Source organism: Salvelinus namaycush, chromosome 4 (genome assembly GCF_016432855.1).
Source record: "Salvelinus namaycush isolate Seneca chromosome 4, SaNama_1.0, whole genome shotgun sequence".
Taxonomy (NCBI): Eukaryota; Metazoa; Chordata; class Actinopteri; order Salmoniformes; family Salmonidae; genus Salvelinus; species Salvelinus namaycush.
The window spans coordinates 65736856-65752200 of record NC_052310.1 but is presented as its reverse complement, the minus strand read 5'-3'; the positions used below and the strand labels follow the sequence as shown (position 1 = coordinate 65752200).

The 15345-nt window shown below is 45.5% G+C and overlaps 1 protein-coding gene across 1 annotated transcript in view; it reads left to right on the top strand.

Annotated features, from left to right (window-relative positions):
• The window catches only part of adkb (adenosine kinase b), a 280913-nt gene that overhangs the window by 251550 nt on the left and 14018 nt on the right, over positions 1–15345 (top strand). The gene's annotated exons all lie outside the window — the stretch shown is intronic.

The following is a 15345-nucleotide window of genomic DNA, read 5'->3' as shown; positions in this document are numbered from 1 at the left end:
CTTTATAATGCCTAATCAGTTATAATCATCTCATAATGATCCTAACTAATTCTTCTTCTTTTTTTCGCGCTCCATTCTCTCCATTATTGTAGAGAACTTATAGCCTCGTACGACCATCGTGATCTTGTGTGCTTGAATGGTCCATGTAAGGCATCTCGCACAATTTCAGAGTATTGCCTTAAATACATATTGATAGATGACTGCTGTTCACTGAAACAATGCCAAGGGAGTCGCTTCAGGGCAACAATATTTACTTTTATGTTTAGCTTGACAATGAATATTGAACGTTACATTTTCTGAGAATAGGATTGGATGTCCCAAATGGCACCATATTCCTGATATAGTGCACTACTTTTGAGCAGGCTCTAGTCAAAAGTAGTGCACTATATAAGGAATATGGTGCCATTTGGGACTCATTCTTTGTGATAAGCTCTTCTGACAATCATAGTTTAAGAGCGGTTGAAGGAGAGCATGGAACAGGCATTGATTTGGAAAGTAGAATTTTATTTTGTGTTTTTGGGCAGATTCCAGAACAGTCCTTAGTAGGGCTAAGAATTGCCAGGGACCTCACGATACAATATGATCACGATACTTGGGTGCCAATACTATATGTATTGCGTTTCTACACTCGGTGGCCAGTTTATTAGGTACACCCTGTTCATGAAAATGGTTCACACCAACAGACAGTGTGTCATGTGGCTGTGGCTTGTTACATAAAGCAGGCATTTGGTGACATTCAGTTACTGTTCAATTGAACGTTAGAATGGGCTAAACAAGTGACCTAAGCGACTTTGAGCGTGGTATTATCGTCGGTGCCAGGCGCGGCGGTTCTAGTTCAGAAACGTCCGGCCTCCTGGGATTTTCACGCACGACAGTGTCTAGGGTTTACCAAAAATGGTGCGACAAATGAAAAACATCCAGTCAGCGGCAGTCCTGTGGGTGAAAACAGCTTGTAGATGAGAGGTCGAAGGAGAATGGCAAGAATCATGCAAGCAAACATCAGGGCCACAAACAGGCCCTATCCTGCCTGGTGTCAACGGTACAGGCTGGTGTCTGTGGTGTAAGGTTGTGGGGAAGGTTTTCCTGGCACACGTTAGGTCCCCTGATTTATTATTCAGCAATGTTTCCATGCCCCAAAGAATTCAGGCTGTTATGGAGGCAAAGAGGGGACTGACCCAGTACTAGATGGGTGTACCCAATTTATTACGATTCTATATGTATTACGATTCAATGTTCCAAACATATTGCTCACTATATGTCTGCTGTAGGACAACAGAGAGACATAATAAAAATGAGTTTTGATCAGTCATGGAAATAAAAGTGCTGAAAACATGTTGGCTCACCATTTAAAAAGAAAATTGTGGCCAAGCTGTAGGAGGAGAAATACCAAAGTTTTGGTGAAGGTACAGCCGACAAGTGCTAGCTAACATTAAGTACCTGGCAAAAACATTTAAACAAAATTAATACTTGCAGTCATAGAATCTATATAATATCATAAAAAATAATATTGCGATACTCTATTTAGTGTTTTAAAAGTGTTAACTCTTTCTTTTTCACACCTCTTTCCTTTTTTCGCCATTAGGCTACAGTAGAATAAAACTGCTATCCTGGCATATTTGTTAGCTGTGTTAGGGAACATTAAAAGGATGGTGTCGCCTCCCGAGTGGCGCAGCGGTCTAAGACACTGCATTGCAGTGGCGTCAATAGAGGCGTCAATAGAGTCTGGTGTTCGATCCCAGGCTGTGTCACAGTTGGCTGTGACCATAAGTCCCATAGAGTGGTGCACAATTGGCCCAGCGTTGTCCAAGTTAGGGGAGGGTTTGGCTGAGCGGCTTTCCTTGGCTCATGGTGCTCTAGCGACTCATTGTGGGGGCCGGACGCCTGCAAGCTGACTACAGTTGTCAGTTGAACGGTGTTTCCTCCGACACATTGGTGTGGCTGGCTTCCGGGTTAAGCGAGCATGTGTTAAGAAGCAGCGAAGCTTGGTGGGTCATGTTTTGGAGGACCCTTCGCCTCTCCTGAGCCCGTTTGGGAGTTGCTGCGATGAGAAAAAAATCGCTATTGGATCACAATTGGATATCAAGAAATTGGGGAGAAGGGGGGTAAAAAAAATTTTTTTACGATGGTTTCATCGTATCAGAGCAGGGCTTGGGGTTGCAATCCTGCCAGGGGTAAAGCTATGTGGAGAGAGATGATGATTTCTGATTACAGCTGGGAGCCTTTGCCTTTGTTGGGAGCCACGGGGTGTCTTTCCTCGTTGCCCTTGCAGTTCAGACTACTGAGACAACGTGCACAGGAGACATACAGTACCAGTCAAATATTTGGACACACCTACTTATTCAAGGGTTTTTCTTTCTTTTTAGTAGTGACGACATCGAAACTATGAAATAACATATATGGAATCATGTAGTAACCAAAAAATTGTTAAACAAATCAAAATATGTTTTTTATTTTAGATTCTTCAAAGTAGTCACCCTTTGCCTTGTTGACAGCTTTGCACACTCTTGGCATTCTCTCAACCAGCTTCACCTGGAATACTTTCTAACAGTCTTGAAGGAGTTCCCACATATGTTGAGCACTTATTGGCTGCTTTTCCTTCACTCTGCGGCCCAACTCAGCCCAAACCATCTCAATTGGGTTGAAGTCGGGTGATTGTGGAAGCCAGTTCATCTGATGCATCACTCTCCTTCTTGGTCAAATAGCCCTTACACAGCCTGGAGGTGTGTTGGGTCATTGTCCTATTGAAAAACAAATGCTAGTCCCACTTAGGGTTGCACATTTTGGGGACTATTCAGAGGTGGAATTTTTCAGTGGGAAATATATGGGAATTAACGGGACTATATGGGAATTAACTGAAATATATGCAAATTAATATTAAAACCATTTAAATGTAATGTTTTTTTGCATTGGATATATTTACCATATCATATGGAGAAAGAAACATAAACCTTTTACCTTTACCTTTATTTAACTAGGCTGTCACGGCAGCCTTCCCTCTCTTCACTAAAAGAGGGGGTGAAACAGGGATCGGACCAACACGCAGCGTAGCCAGTGCTCAACATGTTTAATTAAACAAAAAACAGTGAACACTTACAACGAACAATAAATAACAAAGTGTGGCAAACCGAAACAGTCCTATCTGGTGCAGAACACAAACACAGAGACAGGAAACAACCACCCACAATCCCCAACACAAAACAAGCCACCTATATATGATTCTCAATCAGGGACAACGATTGAAAGCTGTCTCTGATTGAGAACCATATCAGGCTGGACACAGAAACAGACAAACTAGACACACAACATAGAATTCCCACCCAGCTCACGTCCTGACCAACACTAAACAAGCAAAACACATAAGAACTATGGTCAGGACGTGACAGTACCCCCCCCCCCTGAGGTGCGGACTCCGAACGCACCCCTAAAACTCAAGGGGAGGGTCTGGGTGGGCATCTGGCCGCGGTGGCGGCTCCGGCGGTGGACGAGGACACCACTCCACCACTGTCTTTGTCCCCCTCCTTAGCGTCCTTTGAGTGGCGACCCTCGCCCCCGACCATGGTCCAGGAACCTTCACCAAGGCCCCTCCTAAATATAGACAACTCAGGACAGAGAGGTAGCTCGGGACAGAGGGGTAGCTCAGGACAGAGAGGTAGCTCAGGACAGAGAGGCAGCTCAGGACAGAGAGGCAGCTCTGGACTGAATGGTTGCTCCGGACTAGATGCAGCTCATGACTGGAAGACAGCTCATGACTGGAGGGCAGCTCATGACTGAAGGGCAGCTCATGACTGAAGGGCAGCTCATGACTGGCAGGCAGCTCATGACTGGCAGGCAGCTCATGACTGGCAGGCAGCTCATGACTGGAGGGCAGCTCATGACTGGAGGGCAGCTCATGACTGGAGGGCAGCTCATGACTGGAGGGCAGCTCATGACTGGAGGGCAGCTCATGACTGAAGGGCAGCTCATGACTGGAGGGCAGCTCATGACTGGAGGGCAGCTCATGACTGGCTGGCGGCTCTGGCAGCTCCTGACTGGCTGGCGGCTCTGGCAGCTCCTGACTGGCTGGCGGCTCTGGCAGCTCCTGACTGGCTGGCGGCTCTGGCAGCTCCTGACTGGCTGGCGGCTCTGGCAGCTCCTGACTGGCTGGCGGCTCTGGCAGCTCCTGACTGGCTGGCGGCTCTGGCAGCTCCTGACTGGCTGGCGGCTCTGGCAGCCCCTGACTGGCTGGCGGCTCTGGCAGCTCCTGACTGGCTGGCGGCTCTAATGGCTCGGGACAGACGGATGGCTCAGATGGCGCTGGGCAGACGGATGGCTCAGATGGCACTGGGCAGACGGATGGCTCAGATGGCGCTGGGCAGACGGATGGCTCAGATGGCGCTGGGCAGACGGATGGCTCAGATGGCACTGGGCAGACGGATGGCTCAGATGGCGCTGGGCAGACGGATGGCTCAGACGGCGCTGGGCAGACGGATGGCTCAGACGGCGCTGGGCAGACGGATGGCTCAGATGGCGCTGGGCAGGCAGGCAGCTCAGACGGCGCTGGGCAGACGAGCAGTGCAGACGGCGTTGAGCAGACGAGCAGTGCAGGCGGGGTTGGGCAGACGGCCGACTCTGACCTGCTGAGGCGCACAGTAGGCCTGGTGCGTGGTGCCGGAACTGGTGGTACCGGACTGAGGGCACGCACCTCAGGGCGAGTGCGGGGAGAAGGAACAGTGCGTACAGGGCTCTGGAGACGCACAGGAGGCTTGGTGCGTGGTGCCGGAACTGGTGGTACTGGGCTGGAGACACGCACCACAGGGAGAGTGCGTGGAGGAGGAACAGGGCTCTGGAGACGCACAGGAAGCCTAGTGCGTGGTGTAGGCACTGATGGTACTGGGCTGGGGCGGGAAGGTGGCGCCGGAAATACCGGACCGTGCAGGCGTACTGGCTCCCTTGAGCACTGAGCCTGCCCAACCTTACCTGGTTGAATGCTCCCCGTAGCCCGACCAATGCGGGGAGGTGGAATAACCCGCACTGGGCTGTGCAGGCGAACCGGGGACACCATGCGTAAGGCTGGTGCCATGTACACCGGCCCGAGGAGACGTACTGGAGGCCAGATATGTTGAGCCGGCTTCATGGCACTTGGCTCAATGCTCAATTTAGCCCGGCCAGTGCGGGGAGGTGGAATAACCCGCACCGGGCTATGCACACGTACAGGAGACACCGTGCGCTCTTCCGCATAACACGGTGTCTGCCCGTACTCCCGCTCTCCACGGTAAGCATGGGAAGTGGGCGCAGGTCTCCTACCTGACTTCGCCACATTACCCTTTAGCCACCCCCCAAGACATTTTTGGGATTTCTTCTCGGGCTTCCTGGCCAGCCGTGTTCCCTCATAACACCGGTTCCCCTTCTCAGCTGCTTTCGCTCTCCTAGCTGCCTCCACCTGTTCCCATGGAAGGCGATCCTTACCAGCCAGGATCTCCTCCCATGTGTAGCAACCCTTTCCGTCCAATACGTCCTCCCAAGTCCCTTTCTCCTGGTCCCGCTGCTGCTGCTGCTGCCGTTGCTGCCCGTTGCTACGCTGCTTGCTCCGGGTTTGGTGGGTGGTTCTGTCACGGCAGCCTTCCCTCTCTTCACTAAAAGAGGGGGTGAAACAGGGATCGGACCAACACGCAGCGTAGCCAGTGCTCAACATGTTTAATTAAACAAAAAACAGTGAACACTTACAACGAACAATAAATAACAAAGTGTGGCAAACCGAAACAGTCCTATCTGGTGCAGAACACAAACACAGAGACAGGAAACAACCACCCACAATCCCCAACACAAAACAAGCCACCTATATATGATTCTCAATCAGGGACAACGATTGACAGCTGTCTCTGATTGAGAACCATATCAGGCTGGACACAGAAACAGACAAACTAGACACACAACATAGAATTCCCACCCAGCTCACGTCCTGACCAACACTAAACAAGCAAAACACATAAGAACTATGGTCAGGACGTGACATAGGCAAGTCAGTTAAGAACAAATTCTTATTTACAATGACGGCCTACCAAAAGGCAAACGGCCTCCTGCGGGGACGGGGGCCTGGGATAAAAAAAACAATGTAAAAAAGACAATATAAATATAGGACAAAACACACATCACGACAAGAGAGACAACACAACACTACATAAAGAGAGACATAAGACAACAACATAGCAAGGCAGCAACACATGACAACACAGCATGGTAGCAACACAACATAACAACAACATGGTAGCAACACAACATGGTAGCAGCACAAAACATGGTACAAACATTATTGGGCACAGACAACAGCACAAAGGGCAAGAAGGTAGAGACAACAATACATCACACAAAGCAGCCACAACAGTCAATAAGAGTGTCCATGATTGAGTCTTTGACTGAAGAGATAAAACTGTCCAGTTTCAGTGTTTGTTGAAGCTCGTTCCAGTCGCTAGAGACACCAATACTCCTAAGCCGGCCCACAAGAATGGAATGGTCTACTGTATCAAAAGCTTTGGCCAAGTTTTGGCCAAAATAAAAATAGCAGCACAATTTTACTTAGAATCAAGGGCAATGGTGACATTATTGAGGACCTTTAAGGTTGCAGTGACACATCCATAACCTGAGCGGAACCAGATTGCATACTTGAGAGAATACTATAGACATCAAGAAAGCCAGTCAGTTGATTATTGACAAGTTTTTCCAACACTTTTGATAAACAGGGCAAAATAGAAATAGGCCTATAACAGTTAGCTTGATCTCCCCCTTTAAATAAAGGACGAACTGTAGCTGCCTTCCAAGCAATGGGAACCTCCCCAGAAAGGAGAGACAGGTTAAAAAGGTTGGAGATAGGCTTGGCGAGGATAGGGGCAGCAACCTTAAAGAAGAAAGGGTCTAAACCATCTGATCATGTTTAAGGAGCTCCTTTAGCACCTCGTACTCAGTGACTGCCTGCAGGGATAAACTTTGTAACGGGGCAGGGGAAAAAGAGGGAGAAGCATCGGGATAGTCGCATTAGAATGGGTGGGAGATGAGGAAATGTTGGACGGGCAAGGAGTCATGGCTGAGTCAAATAGGAATCCTGACTTAATGAAGTGGTGATTAAAGAGCTCAGCGATGTGCTTCTTGTCAGTAACAACCACATCATCAACATTAAGGGGCATGGGCAGCTGTGAGGAGGAGGGTTTATTCTCCAGGTCTGTAACCGTTTTCCAGAACTTCTTGGGGTTAGACCCACAGAGAGAGAACTGCTCCTTTAAGTAACTAACTTTGGCCTCCCGGATAGCCTGAGTGCACTTCTTTCTCATTTGCCTGAACGATAGCCTGTCAGCCTGAGTATGCATATGCCGAGCCTTTCGCCAAATGCAATTCTTCGGTCTTCGACAGAAGGCATCAAGCTGATTCTATACCATTTTACAGAGACCAGTTCATGAAGGAAGGCTTGCTCATTACATTTTTTTAGCAAACGTCTATGGCAAATCAGGACAGGTCATGTCACTGAGCAGCCATTATGAACACAGGCTGTAAAACAGTGATCACTAAGGTCATTACAGAAAATGCCAAACTGATACCTATCAGGATTATTTGTGAGGATAACATCGAGGAGAGTAGCCTTTTCTGGGTGTTTGGAGTCATACCTTGTGGGATTGGTAATAATCTGAGAAGGATTTAGGGAGTCCCATTGCTTTAGGACTTGTTCAGGTGGTTTAAGCATGTCCCAGTTTAGGTCACCTAGCAGGACAAATTCAGACTTAGTGTAAGGGGCCAGGAGAGAGCTTAAGGCAGGTAGGGTACAGGCCGGTGCTGATGAAGGACGATAGCACCCATCAACAGTCAGCAAAGAGCTATTTGAAAGTTTAATGCTTAAAACCAACAAATGAAATTGTTTGGGGACAGACTTGGTGGAGACAACTGAGCACTGAAGGTGATCCTTGGTAAAGATTGCCACTCCCCCACCTTTGGAAAATCTGTCTTGTCGAACAAGGTTATAACCAGAAAGGTTAACATCAGTATTCAAAACACTCTTCCTTAACCACGTCTTAGTAATGACCAACACATCTGGATTGGAGCTGTGAACCCACACTTTCAATTGATCCATTTTAGGTAATAAGCTTCTAGTGTTAACATGCAGAAAACCCAGGCTTTTACGAGAGCAGAAATCAGTGAAGCAGATATCAGAGCACAAGTCAGAATTGGGGCTAGCAACAGTAGATGGGCCAGGGTGTACATGTACATTTCCAGATATCATCAACAGTAATACAACCAAGGCATGGCATAGGACTCTGCAGTGCTGATTTATGACATCTGAATGTGCATCAGATGGCAACAAGATCATATTGTACAGCAATTTCATAAGGTAACATGAATACAAAGCCGGCGAGAGGTGGTTAGAATGGGATGGGAGGCCAAATGTCTGTGTAACTAATAGATTGTCAGAGTCCCGAGTGTGGGAACAAACATAGTCTGTCCCACGGTTGGGTAAATAACATTTGTAGTCAACAAAGTATGCAGGAGTCATGAGGCAAATAGCAAAATAGCAAAATGCACAATATCTTTTTGTATATATAACGACTTGGGGCTAGCCATTGTAAGTTCAGAGTCACTTGCCCCTACAGTGCTTGAATGCTGGAGGCGAGCGAAAGCTCAGGAGTGAGGGGTGAGTGTGGTGGGGGTACCTGTACCAGACAGGGGGAGACAGGCCAGGGCAGACGGTGAACAGATTGCCAGGTGGAATCCAAGCAGCAGGTAACGGGAGTAGGTGTCACACCCATGTGGGAGAAGCTTTTATTTCTGGAGGCAGATTTCTTGTAGAAAATGGAAGTGAATGGTCTTTGAACAGCAGGAGGGGGCTTCAGAGGATGCTTCAAAGACTCCTGCCACTTGTTGGGCCCAAAGGCCTCGACACCTTTTACATCACACATTCGTGCTAATTGAATTTGTATTTGGCCTGTCCTTGCAAGCCTGGGAGCCTTAACTCAGCATTCAGTCCCCACAAAATAAAATATATCATTGTAATGTACTTTATTTTTATTTATTATTTTTTTCTTCTTGGCTTTCAAAATAGCATCAGACCAAACACTACTCACTCAGTTCCAGGTTGGACGGTGTACTCAGGTCTCTGCTGTTTGTTTGCTAGAGCACCCTTGGTATAGCTTGGAAAAAGAAAACCTTTGAAGCAATAATCAGACCAGTTGCGCTCTGAGGCGGCTGATGTTGGTGGGATTTGGAGTATGGTGGAGGCAACAGGGGAAAGAGCCTCAGATTCACAAAGTCCCTTCCACCAGGTGGCTGATGAGATATGTTGGCACGACTGCCATATTGCATCTCCATCCCAAAGCTCTTGCTTGGAAGTGTACTTCGCCAGACTGCCAAGACACGGTAGTGTTGACACCATAGGCCTTGTTGATCTCTGCACCAGACAGGATGCTCTTGCCAGCATACTTGGGGTTCAACATGTGCACTGCGGCATGTATGGGCTTCAGGCAGAAGTCATCACACTTTTTGGAACTTTTCGGAACTTCAGTTTCCTCTGCTTGGAGCAACAGTGAAGTGGGGAGGGCAGTACGGATTTCTTCTTTTACATCTGAAAGCAGAGTCTGAACATCAGACAGGATGGCATTGTCTCCCTCATTTCGTGCAATGGCTACTGCTATAGGTTTCAGGAGTTTCAGGCTTCTTACCACTCTCTCCCAAAATACATCATCCAGGAGGATCCTCTTGATGGGGCTATCCATATCGGCAGACTGATATGGCCATTTCTCGGAGAGACTCCTTCCCCTCCAGGAGACTGTCAAACATGATGACAACACCAGCTTTAATGTGGTGCTCTATTTCTTCTGACCTTGCTTGGTGAGGTAGATTGCTGCTATAACTTGATGACCCTTCACATACCTAACCATTTCCTTGGCTCTCTTGTAGAGTGTATCCATTGTTTTCAGTGCCATGATGTCCTTGAGGAGCAGATTCAATGCATGAGCAGCACAGCCAATGGGTGTGATGTGAGGGTAGGACTCCTCCACTTTAGACCAAGTATAGACTGTTCTCTCTAATACCGCATGGCAAGTGGTACCGGAGTGCCAAGTCTAGTACAAAAAGGCTTCTCAACAGTTTTTACCCCCAAGCCATAAGACTCCTGAACAGGTAATCAAATGGCTACCCGGACTATTTGCAGTGTGTGCCCCCCCCCCCCCCCCCCCCCCCCCCCCCCAACCCCTCTTTTACGCTGCTGCTACTCTCTGTTTATCATATATGCATAGTCACTTTAACCATATCTACATGTACATACTACCTCAATTGGCCCGACCAACGAGTGCTCCCGCACATTCGCTAACCGGGCTATCTGCATTGTGTCCCACCTCCCGCCAACCCCTCTTTTACACTACTGCTACTCTCTGTTCATCATATATGCATAGTCACTTTAACCATATCTACATGTACATACTACCTCAATCAGCCCGACTAACCAGTGTCTGTATGTAGCCTCGCTACTTTAATAGACTCGCTACTATATATAGCCTCGCTACTGTTATTTTTCACTGTCTTTTTACTGTTGTTTTTATTTCTTTACTTACCTATTGTTCACCTAACACCTTTTTTGCACTATTGGTTAGAGCCTGTAAGTAAGCGTTTCACTGTAAGGTCTACAGCTGTTGTATTCGGCGCACGTGACAAATAAACTTTGGTTTGATTTGATTTGATAGTGCCCATGGCTTTTTCCTGTAAAGATGAGATTTTTTTAAATTTAATTAACCCATTAAATTCCATGTACAGATAAATAGTTAAGCAGTTAGATTAAACAACTCCTTTGTAAGATAAATGTTTTCAAATGAAACATGTATGGAAACAGGTGAATTAACACTTCTTAGCAGGCTCAAGCAAGCTAAATTCAACATGGTTGCAAAAACTAACTAGCAGAAATTGTTAACAAGTTAGAAATGATTTAAACATACTTTGCTGGAGGCTACTATTTACTAGTTAACTTCTAGTTCCTCCCAAACCCGGATCCGGGAGCACCCCCATCAGTAAAAAAGCTGACTAGCATAGCCTAGCATAGCGTCACAAGTAAATACCAGCATCTAAATATCATTAAATCACAAGTCCAAGACACCAGATGAAAGATACACATCTTGTGAATCCAGCCATCATTTCTGATTTTTAAAATGTTTTACAGGGAAGACACAATATGTAAATCTATTAGCTGACCACGTTAGCAAAAGACACCACTTTTTTTACTCCACCATTTTTTACTGCATGAGTAGCTATCACAAATTCGACCAAATAAAGATATAAATAGCCACTAACCAAGAAACAACTTCATCAGATGACAGTCTGATAACATATTTATTGTATAGCATATGTTTTGTTAGAAAAATGTGCATATTTCAGGTATAAATCATAGTTTACCATTGCAGCCACCATCACAACTCTCACCAAAGCAACTAGAATAACTACAGAGACCATCGTGTATTACCTAATTACTCATCATAAAACATTTCTTAAAAATACACAGCGTACAGCAAATGAAAGACACAGATCTTGTGAATCCAGCCAATATTTCAGATTTTCTAAGTGTTTTACAGCGAAAACACAATATAGCATTATATTAGCTTACCACAATAGCCAGAAACACAACACCATTTACCAGCAGCAAAGGTTAGCGATCGTAACAAACAGGCAAAAGATATATAATTTTTGACTAACCTTGATATTCTTCATCAGATGACAGTCCTGTAACATCATATTACACAATGCATATAGGGTTTGTTCGAAAATGTGCATATTTAGCGGCACAAATCGTGGTTATACAATGTGATTAGTGGCCAAAACTTCAAGCAATCTGTCCGGCGCCATCTTGGAGAGGCACCTATTCTAATCGATAAGTAATCATAAACTTGACTAAATAAATACAGGTTGGACAGCAAATGAAAGATACATTAGTTCTTAATGCAACCGCTGTGTTAGATTTTTAAAATTAACGTTACTGCGCAATACAGCGTGCGCTAAAGCGAGACCGCACCGAAATTCATGGCGGAATTATTATTTGACATTTGTCAACATAAATACGAATTAACAGCATAAAGACTGCTTACTATTTGCTGAGCTTCCATCAGAATATTGGGCAAGGTGTCCTTTCTCCAGAACAATCGTCTTTTGGTTGAAAGATGTCCTCTTCTCCTGTAGAAATAGCAGCTAACGATAGCCATCCACTGGAGAGGTGTCCAACTCGTGATAGCGCGTCACAAAGAAATCCCAGAAAATCGCAATAAACTGATATAAACTGCTATAAGTCGGTTTAAATTAACTACCTTATGATGTCTTTAACACCTATAACGAATAAAAACATGACCGGAGATATAGAACTGCTAAAACGAAAGCTTTTGCAGGACGCCATTGTGATGTCCCTCTTGCGCCAGGCGCCCCGTTGAAAAGAACGGTACTTCCGTTCCATGAGCTTTTATAGTGCCCCAGATGGTGCAATCCACTCCATTCAAATTCTCACCGCTTACTGACATCTAGAGGAAGGCGTATGCAGTGCATGTAGCCCCATAGCTTACATGGGGACTTATAAACTGACCCTAGAACAGGGACCTCGATTTCAGAAATCTCACTTCCTGACAGGAAATGTGCTGCAGAATGAGTTCTGTTTCACTCAGAGAAATAATTCAAACGGTTTTAGAAACTAGAGAGTGTTTTCTATCCAATAGTAATAATAATATGCATATTGTACGAGCAAGAATTGAGTAAGAGGCAGTTTAATTTGGGAACTAATTTTTACAAAGTCGAAATGGCGCCCCCCTATTGACAAATTAACAAAAAATCATGTATGTCATATAAAATATATTCACCTCACCCAGTATTGTAATCAAAACTTACCAGAAAGCATGTAGTCTTTGGCTCAGACAGTGTAGTAATGTGGGCTCAATAGAATCTCATTAGTGTGCAAGATCTTGAGAATCAGCTGTACATGTGATGGAAGAATGCACTGTGCATGCACTGTGCATGCACTGTGCATGCAGAGCGTTGCAATTCCATTGAATTGGGGATAGTTTAACTTCTTATGGCTGCAAGGGGCAGTATTGAGTAGCCTGATAAAATGTGTCCATTTCAAACGGCCTCGTACTCAATTCTTGCTCGTACAATATGCATATTATTATTACTATTGGATAGAAAACACTCTCTAGTTTCTAAAACCGTTTGAATTATTTCTCTGAGTGAAACAGAACTCATTCTGCAGCACTTTTCCTGACCCGGAAGTTCAAAGTCTGAAATCGATGCTCTCTTCCTCTTCCTGCCTATAAATGGGCACAAGAGCTATTAGTATACATGCACGTCATACACCTTCCTCTGGGTGTCAAGAAGGCTGTGAGAGAAGAAATGAGGTGATTATCTCGATCTGGGATGGAATAAATCCTCTTGGAATGACGTGTACCCCAGTTCCGGTACTCTGAAGAACGCGATTTGGACAGTGGGGTTGCCTTTTGTTTTGCTGACGTTATAGGCGACTATTATTTCCGGCTTTGATTTTATTTGATACATGTCACCATATCATCGTAAAGTATGTTTTTTCAATATAGTTTCATCAGATTATTGAAATTTTTTCGGGAGTTTTGCCGTGTTCCGTTCTCTTCCGTTTGTTTACATGGAGAGATCCGTGCAACCCGGCTAGCGCGCTTGCTAAATGGAGAGAGAAAGTTGCCATTCTGAATCCAAACAACGACTCATCTGGACAAAGGACACCTTGTTCAACATTCTGATGAAAGATCAGCAAAAGTAAGACCCAATTTATGATGTTATTTCATATATCTGTCGTAGTCGCCGGCGCCCAAGTGTTTCTGGCTATTGTGCTAAGCTAATATAACGCAACATTTTGTTTTCGCTGTAAAACACTTAATAAATCGGAAATATTCTCCCGGGTGGCGCAGTGGTCTAGGGCACTGCATCGCAGTGCTAACTGCGCCACCAGAGTCTCTGGGTTCGCGCCCAGGCTCTGTCGCAGCCGGCCGCGACCGGGAGGTCCGTGGGGCGACGCACAATTGGCATAGCGTCGTCCGGGTTAGGGAGGGTTTGGCCGGTAGGGATATCCTTGTCTCATCGCGCTCCAGCGACTCCTGTGGCGGGCCGGGCGCAGTGCGCGCTAACCAAGGGGGCCAGGTACACGGTGTTTCCTCCGACACATTGGTGCGGCTGGCTTCCGGGTTGGAGGCGCGCTGTGTTAAGAAGCAGTGCGGCTTGGTTGGGTTGTGCTTCGGAGGACGCATGGCTTTCAACCTTCGTCTCTCCCGAGCCCATACGGGAGTTGTAGCGATGAGACAAGATAGTAATTACTAGCGATTGGATACCACGAACATTGGGGAGAAAATGGGATAAAATAAAAAAAAAAAAAAAAAAAATCGGAAATATTGTCTGGCATCACAAGATGCCTGTCTTTCATTTGCTGTACACTATGTATTTTTCAGAAATGTTTTATGATGAGTAATTAGGTATTTGACGTTGGTGTCTGTAAATATTATGGCTGCTTTCGGTGCAATTTCTGAATGTAGCTGCAATGTAAACTATGATTTATACCTGAAATATGCAAATTTTTCGATAAAAACATATGCTATACAATAAATATGTTATCAGACTGTCATCTGATGAGGTTGTTTCTTGGTTAGTGGCTATTTATATCTTTATTTGGCCGAATTTGTGATAGCTACTGATGGAGTCAAAAACTGATGGAGTAATAAAAGTGGAGTCTTTTGCTAACGTGGTTAGCTAATAGATTTACATTTTTTTTCTTCCCTGTAAAACATTTTAAAAATCTGACATGTTGGCTGGATTCACGAGATGTGTACCTTTCATATGCTGTATTGGACTTGTTAATGTGTGAAAGTTAAATATTTAAAAAATATATATTTTGAATTTCGCGCCCTGCACTTGAAGTGGCTGTTGTCATAAGTGTACCGACGTCGGGCTTGCACGCCAAACAGGTTAACCAAAATATGCCACAAGACCTAGAATTGTGTAACCCACAAAAAAGGTTCACTGTTATAAGCTAACTTTTTTGATGAATTTAAGCAAAATTCACAAAATTCCAGGTCTTAACTTCCCATGGAAAATGTCCAGGAAAATTCCGGAAATTTAGCGGGAAGTTTGCAACCCTTTGCAACCCTAGTCCCACTAAGCGCAAACCAGATGGGATGGCGTATCGCTGCAGAATTCTGTGGTAGGTATGCTGGTTAAGTGTGCCTTGAATTCTAAATAAATCACTGACAGATTTCCACCGGTCTAATGTCCATTGCTCGTGTGTTCTTTACTAGTGGTTTCTTTGCAGCAATTCGACCATGAAGGCCTGATTCACGTGGTCTCCTC